The sequence below is a fragment of the Humulus lupulus genome, chromosome 3, assembly GCF_963169125.1.
Source record: "Humulus lupulus chromosome 3, drHumLupu1.1, whole genome shotgun sequence".
NCBI classification, from domain to species: Eukaryota; Viridiplantae; Streptophyta; class Magnoliopsida; order Rosales; family Cannabaceae; genus Humulus; species Humulus lupulus.
The window spans coordinates 252,824,509-252,838,140 of NC_084795.1; the positions used below are offsets into that span (position 1 = coordinate 252,824,509).

At 36.4% G+C, this 13,632-nt stretch overlaps 1 long non-coding RNA gene across 1 annotated transcript; it reads right to left on the reverse strand.

Moving 5' to 3' along the window:
• Positions 1 to 8,739: 8,739 nt before the first annotated feature.
• Positions 8,740 to 12,547, reverse strand: LOC133821605 (uncharacterized). The gene is made up of 3 exons (XR_009887704.1): positions 12,476 to 12,547; positions 9,383 to 9,498; positions 8,740 to 8,914 (listed from the first exon to the last, which is right to left on the reverse strand). It is a non-coding gene; the product is annotated as an uncharacterized LOC133821605 (long non-coding RNA).
• Between the last annotated feature and the right edge of the window lie 1,085 nt (positions 12,548 to 13,632).

A 13,632-nucleotide genomic window follows, 5' to 3' on the forward strand; every position in this document is an offset into this window, starting at 1 on the left:
GTTATCAGGCATGTAGGTATTAACATGATAGGATAAGAAAAAAAAAACTAAATGAGGCTTAGGAATTGGCTTAGGAGTTAGGATTATTAATTTAGGGTTACTTTGATTTTTAGGCATTTAGCAAAAAACTGGGTTTTTCCCGCCCTTTCTTAGAGTCGAAAAGTTTTTTCTGAAAAACTTTTCACTTCTTCTTTTTAATCTATTTTCCAAGCTGTTCGCCTATTATTTAGTGCTTACGTTAGGGTGTTGCTGGTTGTATAAAAGCTTAGCTTTTATACACAACCAACATTATCCCAACGCTTCCACTTCTTTAGTTTATTGGCTATAGATTCTCATCTCCCCTTCTCTGTTCGCAGATTTTCATGCACGACCCGTGGGGAGGTGAGAGGCCAATCGATGATGACTTGCTCACGCTATTGCTCAAAGATCAAGAACAACCGCCACTGTCATTCTCGGAAATACCATTTTCTCAACATAACCCCACAAGTAGACCTTCGACCAGTCCAACCAATATGGGGCGCGTTCATCGCTCAAAAGAAAAAGAAAACAACCGAACCTCCTGTCAATCAACCTGCTCCTCGGGCTGAAACTCCTTCGACCATCCCTCAACCTGAAAACACTTCCCGGCCTAAAATTCAAACAAAAGCCCGAATTCAAGACATCCTTCGACCAGCCTTCAATCGAGTGTTATTACAGCTAGGATGGTAGGGAATTATCTCAAGAAGTACAAACTTCCTGGGATAACCCTAATCAAGCCTTTGATCGACCAGCGGGCAAACCTGCCAGGGGCGCCTGGTCGAGGTATCACATTGAGGCAGGGGCAACCTTGCCTCTTCATCCGTTCTTCCAGGGGTGGCCAACTATTTCGAGGTCGCTCCCTTTCAAATCACCCCAAACAGATATAGAGTGCTCTTTGCTTTCTATATTCTGTATAGTCACAAGAAGTGGCCTGTCCCTACACCACATGAGATCAATTACTTGTTTGATCTCAAATCTAACCCCTAACCACAACAACACGGGGTTCTTCCATTTCTACCACCAGGAATCTTCTCACACCTTCCTGAGTGATGTTACCCACTAGTCTAATGTGGGAAAGTACTTCCAAGAGTACTTCTTAACACCGGACCTAGTCGCCAACAACCTGGCCTTTACTGAAGCAAGTAAACCATTAATTTACTAGTCTTTAGATTTTGTTTAGCTTTCCTACATATTCTTTAAAACTTTGGTGTCATTCAGGTCCATGGAATCGACTAGCTCCCACTCCATAAATGGAGATACGAGCAGCATCCTTGGCCAGCATGACAAATATTGAAAAAAGTGTCAAAGAGCTCGTCACGGAGACCAATCTAAGGCTGCTTGGCCTTCTGGCACCTCACCAGGACGTGAGGGAATCAACTGCGGGAAGTGCAACTGGGGGAGAAATTCCCGAGCAGCATCAAGATATGTCACAACCCCTGAGAAGGGCAACGAGAGTGACCATCAGGGAGCTGTCCAGCACCCCGCGAGCAGCAACTATCCCTACCCAACATGGGAAAGGAAAAGAGTAGCTTCCTGATCATCCCGAGCCTATACTTGAATCCTCAGATGAGAACGGTACTGACTTCTCACTCTTAGATAGTTTTCCCATTCCCTGTCATTTATTTGACGGGGACAACAACTTTAAATACACGCCTAGTTTTAATTCAGACTTCTTCAAGGCAGAGAGTGAGTGTAGCAGTAGTAAAATAAATAATGTATCGACCAGTAGTTATAATTCGGGTATTTTACTTATAATTTCTTTTCTCTCCGTTTGTTTGTCTTTTTTGCATGACAACTTGCCCTGACTGATCGTATGCATCTTTTTTGTGGACATGCCTGCTGAGAGGGCGTTCGACTTGTACACTAATCCCACCTCCTCTCCTTCTGTGAGCAGGAAGAAAACAAATAGGCGCCAGCCAGGAGAAGGATGCAGTGACCCATCTGCAAAGAGGGCTCGAATGGAGGGTCCTCCTGCACCAACTCCTTCAAAAGAGAAAACTCCTCCTCCAATCCCTGTCGACCAGAATCCTCCAGCTCTTGTCAATCAGACTCCTCCTCCAGCTCCCGCCGACACAGCTCCTCCAACTTCCACTGATCAGGCACCTCCTGGTCAGCCAGAAAAGTTTTAGGTGAAGCCTTTATGAACATGGCTCTCAGCTCAGCCAAAGATAGGCTGACAAAGCTATCAAGGCACTGACGCAGCTGATAGGCCATCAACGACACTGAATCTATGGAAGTCGACCAGATATTTAACCGTGCGCTTAATGAAGTGCTCAGTGTGAGTCATCGTTCTTGCTGAGCTTTATTTGTTTGTCTTGTTTATTTATTCCAAGTAACCATGAGTACTAGTTGGCGCCGCTTGGGGGAAATGGCTGCTCAGTACGAGAAGAGGCTTGGCAAACAAATCAGAATGGCTGAAGCCAAGCATACCGAGTAGCTCAAAATAGCCGAGGCTAAGCACACAGAGCAGCTTAAGGAGGCCGAGGCCAAGCATGCTGACGAGCTGCAGATAGCTGAGATCAAAATCGCCAAGCTTGAGGGGGAACTGAAGAAGAAGGAGGAATCAATTATTAAGATTACTGCCTCCAAAGATAAGTACAAGGAAGCCTCGCTGATAAACTACTAAGAAGCCCACAAACTTCAATCAGAGTTAGAAATCAACCGCAAAGAGGTTGCTGACCTTATGGAGACCAACACGCACAACCTGGAGAAGTACGAGGGAGCGACGTTCCATTGCTTCTACATGTTCTAGAGAAGTAACCCCAAGGCTGATTTTACTTATCTACCTGACCCTATAAGGGAGGCTGAGTTGGCGAAGTGTGCTGCTCTTCTGGAAGAGGAAGAGAAGCCTCAGGGATCTCCTGAGATATCCTTAGAAACAGGCATTGAGGGTGTCAATGAAAATGCTGGGGCCACAGTCGACCAGGAACCTTAAGAGCCTCAGCAGAATCTTCCCGCTGTTTCATAAATTTATCTGTTTTTATTTTAGTTTAATTTTCGAGCAGCAACTGCTCGCGGTGTAAAGGATTTCATTTTTGATATTATAATATTTTCATTTTATTATAACATTTTTTTGCATGACCGAACTTAGCATAGCACTTTGTTTTGATTTAACAAAATTTAAACAAAATTTTGAAAAATACTCTAAGTACTGTAGTATGCTTTCCCTTTTTTTGCTCTTGTGTTTACATATACTTGCTGATATGCTTTGCTTTCCTAGTACCTTATATTCCCCCCAAGTGATTGAGGAGCTCAAGGTCCTCAGTCACTTGCCTTGACCAAGACCTGTTCGAACATTACTGCTCGTAATAAATACTAATTAAAATGATAATATAGCAAAACAACACATGTAATGAGAAAATACTTGTAATAAATACAATAATTGGCAAGAATAACTGGCTAAGCACAATTCCTTTTATTTCTCGTAGCAAATGTACAATCGTGTCTGTACGAGTGATAAAAAATTTGATCTTACACGTATAAGCAATTAGTCATATCGTTGAGTAACCCTTGTTCATAAACTTGTAAAAAGTAAAGTTAATACAAGCCAATTCTTTAAAAAGAACTGTTTATTGATAATACTTGCACATGTGTTCTCCATTCCAATAGCGAGGAATGAGATCTCCATTTAAGCGAGCAAGTTTATAGGTGCCTAGTTGAAGGACTTCTTCGATTTGGTATGGCCCTCCCTAGTTAGGTCCAAGCACTCCAGCAGCTTGATCGCGGGTGTTGAGGAAAACTATTCTAAGTACCAAATCTCCCAAATTAAATTTTCTTTCACCTACTTTAGAGTTGAAGTATCGAGCGACCTTTTGTTGGTAAGCTGCTACTCGAAGTTGAGCTTGCTCAAGCCTTTCATCGACCAAGTCCCGAGATTCCATCAATAACTGGCTATTAACGTCTTGATCATATGCCAACCTTCGGTGTGATGGCAGATCTAATTCAATAGGCAACATAGCTTCATACACATAGGCCAAGGAGAATGGAGTATGGCCTGTTGTTGTTCGATGAGATGTTTTATACAACTAGAGGACTTTAGGCAACTACTCTGGCCATGCCCCCTTCGCTTCTTCAAGTCTTTTCTTCAGAGTATCCTTTAGTGTCTTATTGATAGCCTTAACTTGTCCGTTTTCCTCTGGATGAGCTACTGAAGAAAACCTTTTGATAATCCCATGACTCTCACAAAAATCTGTGAACAGATCACTATCAAATCGTGTGCCATTGTCTTAGACAATTTTCTTGGCAATCCATAGCGACACACAATGTTCTTGACCACAAAATCCAGCACCTTTTTGGTCGTTATGGTTGCAAGTGGCTTAGCTTCGAACCACTTTGTGAAGTAGTCAACCACAACCACAACATACTTAACGTTGTCTTTTCCTGTGGGCAAAGACCCAATCAAATCTATCCCCCACATTGCGAATGGCCACGTGCTTTGCATTTGTTTTAGCTCATTAGGGGCTGCTCGGGGTATCTTGGAAAATCTTTGGCACTTGTCGCACTTTCGAACAAAATCCATAGAGTCTTCATTCATTGTTGGCTAGAAGTATCCTTGCCTTAGGATCTTTTTTGATAAACTCTGCTCCCAGCATGATCTCCGCAAAAACCTTCATGGACTTCTCGCATTAATTCTTAGGCCTTTTCTTAAGAAACACACCATGGGAGTGGCATTGAGTACCCTCTTCTGTATAAAATTCTGTAGACCAGAATAAACCAAGCAGACTACCGCTGGAGGGCTCTTGTTTTGTTTCTGTCCGTTGATAGTACGCCATGCGTCAAGTACTTAATAAAGGGTGCCATCCACGTGTCCACTGATTGGATTACCAGAGTGGTTTCTTTTGTTTTGATGCTTGGGGCGGATTGCCGTTCAACATGCACTATATTCAAGGTGTCAGTATCCTTTGCACTTGCTAATTTGGCCAAAGCATCAGCGTTTGAGTTCTGGTCACGAGGTACTTGCTGAAGAGTATATTTTTCAAATTGTGCCAACAAATCCTTTGCTTTGTGTAGGTAAGCCACCATCTTCAGACCTCGAGCTTCATATTCTCCAGTAATTTGATTAACCACTAATTGGGAGTCACTATAGATTTCACGCGACTTTATATTCATATCCTTGGCTAATCGTAATCCTTCGAGCAAAGCTTCGTATTTGGCTTCGTTATTAGACATTGTAAAGTTGAATCTGATTATGCAGTGGAATCTATGCCCTTCTGGTGTGATTAACATCACACCTGCTCTAGCTTTATGCTCGTTGGAGAAGCCATCTGTGAACAATTTCCAAGAGGGAGTTTGGCTCTGAGGCTCAGGCTTTTCTATCGGTTCAGTGTCTTGAAGTCCAGTGAACTCTGCAACAAAGTCTACTAGAGCCTGTCCCTTTATTGCTACTCGTGGCAAGTAAGAAATATCAAACTGCCCAAGTTCAATTTCCCATTTCAATAATCGAACAGTAGCTTCTGGTTTCTGTAGGACTTGCCGTAGGAGCTGGTCAATTAATACTGTGATGGGGAGAGCTTGGAAGTATGGTTGCAGCTTTCTGGAGGCTAAGATCAAGCAGTAGGCTAATTTTTCAATGGGCAGATACCGCAGTTCTGCTCCTATTAGACTTTTTCTTATATAATACATAGCTTTTTGTACATGTTCCTCCTTTCTTACTAAGACAGCACTAGCAGCATATTCTATGACCGCCAAATAGATGAACAAAGTTTCTTTTTCAACCAGTTTAGAAAAATTGGTGGTTGCGACATATGAGACTTTAGAGCTTGGAAAGCCTACTCGTACTTCTCCATCCACACGAATTTTTTATTGCTCCTAAGTAGATTTAAAAATGGGACTCACTTGTCTATGGATTTAGAAATAAATCTACTTAGAGCGGTAATCCTCCCGGTTAAACTTTGAACATCTTTGAACTTTTTTGGTGATTTCATATCGACTAGGGCCTTGATCTTTTTAGGATTAGTTTTGATACCTCGTGAGTTCACTATAAATCCCAAAAATTTCCCTGATCCAACTCCGAAGGAAAACTTAAGGGGATTCAGCTTCATCTGATATTTATTTAAGATGTTGAAGCACTCTTGTAGGTCCTTAATGTGTTCTTCTGCCTTCTTCGACTTAACCAGCATATCGTCACACATACACCTCCATGTTTACACCGATCAGCTCTTTAAACATGTGATTGACCAGTTGCTGGTAAGTCGCAGCAGCATTTTTCAAACCGAAAGGCATTACTTTGTAACAGTAAATTCCTGTATTAGTCTGAAAGCTAGTGTGATCATCATCAGGTGAGTGCATACTGATCTAATTGTATCTAGAGCATGCATCCATGAATGATAGGATCTCTTGCCCTGCAGTGGCATCGACCAGCTGGTCGATCCTTGGGAGCGGGAAACAATCTTTAGGGTAGGCTTTATTAAGGTCTGTGAAATCCATGCATGTTCTCCATTTTCCATTCGACTTGGGAACTAGTACGGTATTAGAGACCCACTATGGATAAAATGCAACCCTGATGAATCTATTCTCCTTTAGCTTCTCGACTTTTCCCTTTAAAGCCTTCGATCTGTCTTTGTCGGGCATCCTCCTTTTCTGTTGTACTGGTGGAAAACTTTTATCTATGTTCAGGACATGGATGATAACTGTCGGGTCAATTCCAACCATATCTTTATGTGACCAAGCAAAGACTTCCTGATTCCTCTTCAAAAATTTCACCAATCTTTGTTTTGCTGTTGTCTCTAAGTTTTTACCGACTTTCACAACCCTAGTCGGATTTGTTTCATCGAGTTGGACCTCCTCGTGGTCCTCGACTGGTCCTACTTCTTCATCAAAATCCCCAAAGCGAGGATCTAAATCTCTATCCTCCCTTTGGGCAACACCCTATTTGGTGATGTGCTCACCTGATTGGGCTTGTACCTCATCGGCTAATTGTAACTCTTTTTTGGATCTTTCCCTCGATCCACCCCTTTTTGCCTTAGTAATCGAGAAAATTGTAGCATTCCCTCACTTCTCGCTGGTTTCCCAACACGCATCCTATCCCCGCGTCAGTTGGGAACTTCATGGTGAGGTGCCAGACCAAGGTCACGGCCCGCAGGTCGACTAGAATAGGCCTTCCAATCACAACATTGTATGCAGAAGGACAATCAACTACTATAAAAGCAGTGAGTAATGTCCTGTTCGCAGGTGCAGTTCCTGTTGTAACCAGAAGCCTAATCGACCCTGTTGGCACGAGCCCTTCACCAGAAAAACCATAAATAGTTTGGTTGCATGGCTTTAGGACTTTACTGATAATTCACTACAAGAAAAAACAGTATTCATAACACTTAAAAACTGCTAACTGGGAGTATTGATAACACTTATGAAAATGCTAACATAGCTCCTGTTATTAAAAGTCCTGTCTTTTCTATAACAGTATTCAAATGTTATGTTCGATGTTATCTTAAACTATTCAATAACACATTTTTAGTTGCTATAATATTCAAATAATAACATTAAGTTAGAGTATTTGATTATAAATTTGAAGTTTAATCTTATACTTTATGCATAACACTTTCCAACTGTTATGAAAATTGTTATATTTGATCATTTTATAACGTTTTTAGTTCATTCTATTATATAAATCATAACTTTTTGTCCCAATTATAATATATTATATAAAACAACCATAATTATTGTAAATTCTCCCAATAATAACATTTTGTTATTTTGTAGTATGCATTTTTAATTGTTGTAAAAAGTTTTTATTATTGTATTTTGATTAAAAAAATCACAATTGATCACAATTGTAATATTAAATAGATCCAAAAATCTAAAATATTCAATATATATGATAAACCATGAGTATTTTTACATTTGAAGACGAACTACTTCAAACCATGACACTGTCCACTTCAAAAGTTCTTAGTTCTAACTTGAGTTTGAAAGCATACATAATAAAATTCTATAGTCTTGCACATCTTTTGCTTCAAAAGTAAAAAACAGAAACATAACAAGATACACAAAAAGTAAACCATGAAGCTTGCTCCACCCTCCAATTCATCATCCATTCCATTGTGCACTTGTCTTTGTTGTGAGGTTGATTTGCTTAGCTACACAAGAGTTTAAATAATTAATGCTTAAACTTAGAGTAAATAGTAAACTAAAAGAGTACAAAAAGAAAGAAAGTTAATAACCTCGTTAAGACTTTATGAGATGGCCATGCAATTACACTAACTACAGCACATAGGCATGAAAGATTGAAGATTTATGCTTGGTAAAATACTCATTAGAAAAGTTAGCTCAAACATTTTATGATTATGAAATGAAAATGCAAATGATACACCAACCAAACATATAAATATATATACATATACAATACAACAACTAATTTATAAAGAAAACCCAATAGCATAGACAGATGAACTAGAATTAGATCAAATATAATGTTCCAAATAACAAGAGTAATGAATTTGCCATTTTTATTGTAGATTTCACTAAAGGACAATTAAAGGTTTCTCAAAATCATGCAGACCTAGTTTCCATAAACTAATCAAATAAATTAAAATGTCACAATAGAGTGAAGGTATTGTTCTGTTGAGATTATATATGAAACACCACAAAGAGTACAAAGCATAAACTAAGCACAACGATAGAAGTCAAAGATAAATTCTTAATCTACATAATTCTTGCTAATTTATTCACTAAAAAATTCAATTTTGTTAGTAAAAAGGACTTAATTACTAAAATATTAAAATTTTAGGGACTAAGCTGCTAAATTGTAATAAGTAGAGTATTGTTCAAAGACTAATAGAGACAAATACCCAAAGTAAAATCATTATGGTAAGGTTCAAAGAGATATTACCACTCCTAATCCAAGCATTGTGTAAGTTGTCAAACCAAATCCAACTAGAGCATTTTTTCCAAAAGCGCCCTGTGGATACATGCAAATAGATTGTGACAAATGCTCTACAAATTAAAGTAATTCTAATATGATACTTCTAAGAGGACTTATAAAGAGAAATATGTATGTTTCTCAAACATGGAACTTCTAAAATAATTTCCCAACTAAATTCATAATACAATTTCAACTTATATACAGGCCCAGGAAGAAAGCTTGCACTCCAATTAAACAAATGGTCAACTAATATTTAGAGTGCATAATAATGTGGATATAATCATTGGAATGGTGGTATTTAGATTTATGGGTTATCTTGAAGACTATTTTGTCAAGAAACTTGCCACCCACTACAATCACAGGGTTCAAAACATGGCTGCACCTAAAATGCAGATTTGGATATTATGATTTTACATCCAAGCTCTAGAATAGCTGTTGATTACAACTAGGCCTCAACCATATGATTCAAGTGGTTGAGGTAGAAGACACAAAGGAGAATATTACCTGCACAGCTCTTCCACCGTCAAGAAATAAAAACGTAGTCCAAATGTAGGTACATTGTAACATTCTCCATTCCAAGTAATCTTGTTTCAAAGACATCAAATTCACTTTAGATGACCCTGAAAGAAAATGGTTTAGAAAATGATCTAGCCACCAATTTTGAGAGCTGTGTGTTCACGTTCTCTTCCATTACTTTCCGAAGTTTACTACACTTTACTTAAAGTTATATATTCCAAAAAATTCTAGTACTGTTTCATTCACTTATGGTATATTTTGATGAAATAATTTCCTTTTAAGGAATAATGACCTAATTACTTGAGTTGAGATTATTAAGCTTCTTGAACTTTGATTTAAAATGTGAACTCTGCTAGAAAACATTCAGGCAAGGGTTACTTTAGTTTTGATAAGAAAATGTGTGTCCCAGTGGATATGGGACATGCCTAACACATCTAATTGCAATTGTATTGTTCTGAGTTGGTGTGGTGGGGTAGGGAAAGAAGGGCAAGAAATTGTAGAGAAAAAATGTATTAGAATTTTTTTCGTAAAAATATGACATAGAATCCTTATCATGTTATATTATTTGGTCTTTGTCTTGATAATATAATGTACAAACTAATACAGTTATAAATAATTTACTTAAGATAGTATTTCAGGTAATGAAATGTTTAGTGAACCACTAATATCAAAGAAACATTCATTAGAATCAATGTTTTTCTTTGAGGGGCTTATCAGGGATCTAAAATGGCTCTATGATCAACATTCATTTGTTGCATTCTTGATTAATTCTAAGTAATCAAATAAAAGGTCAATGGATTTTGAAGCTGGTACAAGAGATATTATTTGATAAAAATTGGCTTTAAGCAAAACAGGACTAATTAAGTGAAGATATAAATCATTCAAAATTTCTCATGGTTTAATCAAAGATTTCATTGGAAATTTTCTTCCATGAATTTTATAAGAATGGAACCTTGTTTCTTAATTATAATCAAGAGAAATTATTGGACACAAAAGTTTTCAATGCCAACATAGAATTAGAAGGAGCATACTTACAAAGCAATGTTTAAAGAAAGTGATAAGAGAACAAACAGTAGTAGAAAAATTACTCTTCGGAACAAATGAAACAAATAAACACTTGTGAACAACCATTTAGGCTATGATTTATTTATTCATAGGCTTCTGTGGCCGTTACAAATTTCAATTATATTTATATATTTATTTAGATGAAGATAGAAATCAAAACATAAATATCACACCAAGACATAATTCTTCCTAAGATATAAATTCAAATGAGCAATTTCTATTTACAACTTTGTCAAACAATTTCTTGTATCTTAAAAGAGAAGGTAAAGAGTATGATCTACATTGTTTTCTACCAAATTTTGTTAGTGCTATGATTTATTTGTGTAGAAAGAGGCTGTGACTTTTGTGGCAAGACAAATGATATTGGTATTGAAAAATATATCTCTACATTTTGTTGACAAAAAACAGCCTATAAATAATGAAAAAAGCCTTCAATAAGCAGAATTCTAGCAGATAATGACATGTCCTATTATGCATCAATAAGATTGGAAGAGAAGATAATGATTTTAAATGGTTATGGCTACTCTAATTTTGATATGAAAATGTGTCCCTTCAGATATTAGACATGCCTAAGACATCTTATTACAAATTTTAAATTTTATGTTCTAAGGTTGTTTGGTGGGGTTGGGGTTGGGGGCCAAGAAAAATGAACTGGTATTTTATTTTAGGGCAGCCAGATCTGAACTTTGAATCCATAATGATGACTGGTTAGACAATACCATGTGATTCCACAAGGACTATACCTCACTTGACCCCTTCTAGCTAATTTTCTCTATAGTCTTGACCATTTCAATGCAATAGATATATCTGTCCTATACATCTTATCAAAGACTATTGGTTATAAATACACATATGAATGGGGATCACTACCATCCCAAGTTCTCAAACTCAAAAGTATCAAGCTAATTTCATGACTTTTATTTGATTGGAACTTTTTTTTTATGAATATATCATAGACTACTTGTCCTAAGTTCTTGGTCTACATTCTGTTTTGGTATTTTCAGAAACCAAGAGTAAAATTCTTGACATAGATTATGATCAGCAATATACTTAGGAAAGTAAAATTAAATTGAGTGTGCCTCATCACGAAGATAGGAGATAATTTGTTTGTACAAGATACTTCATTTGAATTAAGTAGAGAACAAAATTATGTTGTACTTTTGACAATTCTTTCTCTGAATTTTTTTAAAGAAGTCGTCACATAAAAAAAGTGTATATTCTTTTATCAAAGTTATATTTCAATCGAGGATAAAGCCTTTTCTCTAATCATAAACCCTTCTTGCTACTTCTCTCAACCTAATATTCTATGAAATAGTGATTAAATTTTTCTCTCTATTACTGAGCAATAGCGAGGATTTTAAATGTCCTCTCTATAGTTCAGCAATAGAGACAAAGTATTAGCTAGGAAGTTTAATGGCAATTTCATTATCGCTATTCGATATAGCAAGGATTTAGAAAGCTTTAGCGAGAAAAAAATTCATCTCTAAAACCCGATTTTGTTATAGTGCCAACAAAAAATGATATTTCGGTTTCTTTAAGAAGGAAAAGGACCCTAAAAAGAGAAGCAACTCAGGCAGAGATGCTTGCAATACAACTGAAAAGGACCTCAAAAACTATACAAAAAGATTATTACACCATTTACAAGTATATGTTTTTAACAATCTAATTAATGTACCAATCATCAAACAAACCAAGCAAACACAATTCAATTATAAAATAGTTATACTAGATAAGTCTATATAAAAGCAAACACCATTTTCCCCTAGACTAGCATCTAACCATCTGCCAATATCAATTCAACTAATTCAAAAACGCATGCATGTTTTCTTCCTTATCTCGCCACAGCACACAAATTTCTCAGATCCTACTTCACTAAGACACACAAGTTCTCAACCTTCCGTTATCACCGCAGCACACAACAATGATCTCAGAACCTACTTCACTATTGATGAATATTTAAGATATTCAAACTCCTCTAACATTTGCATAATATTAAAACAAAGGTAAAAGGCATACCTCTTGCAAAATGCAAACAAAAGTAAGAGTCTCTCGTGAAAGATTGCTTGCACACCAAGTATTTTGCCTCTTTTCTTGGAGGCAGCCTACCAAAAAAGTTTTAATTATATTACAAAGAGAATAAAAATATAGAGATAGAGACATATATAAGAAATATGACAGCACCAAAAAAAAATCTCATTATTTATGATCAAAACCCATACAATCAATATTATATATTTTCACATGAATAAAAGTCTGATAAAATCATATTATAGAATATGCATAAATCAAATCTGTAAAATCCAAATTTCATACACAAAAGCCAACAAAAGGACTAAAGAAAAGGTAATCTAAATCCATATTCTCAAATCACAAACATTAAGTATTAAGAACCCTATTCTTACACTTAAAACATCTCTAATTTTTCTCTTTGTATTCTCTTAATTAGAAACAATTCCAACACAAAAAATTATATAAACCTGAACTAAAGGGGAAATGGCTTACCTTCATCAGCTGCAGCAAAATAAATTATTAAAAACAAAAGCAACAACACAAACCAAAGAAATAATCTTTAAGGAAAACCAACAAATTAAAGCCCACTTAAAGGATCTTGACACAACCATAATGTGAAAATATAAGGTTTATTTATAAAAGTTCTAGCAAAAAAAAAAAAAACAAACATATTATAGAGCTGAAAATATAAATAACCAGTATGCAAGAAAACATAAAATTATGTCAAATAATAAAACATAACCAGTCATGTAATGAAAATTTGTTACATAATGATTAAAAATAAATGCTGAGAGTAGATAAACCATATACATAAAAGAATTTCATGATTATAAATGAAGCATACTTGTATGAAAATATTTCACCTTGAGTTTTCCAATTTCCTTCGAGCTTAACATCACTAGATCAGAGTCTAAGTGCATGCCTGCACAAAGAATTAAGAACAATGTCATCCTAGAAAACATTAAGAAAACTTTCAGCATCACAGATGTACTTACTTCAACAACCATGCAAAAGATAGAAATCAAAGCTAACTAAGTGTTTCTAAGTCATAATACAGTGGCCAAAGTTATAAATAGAAAGTGCAAAAAGTAAGAATTAAGTATTCGTCAACAAAGAACGAGACAAATTAAAAGCTTAACTAATATGAGAGGGACAGGTATATG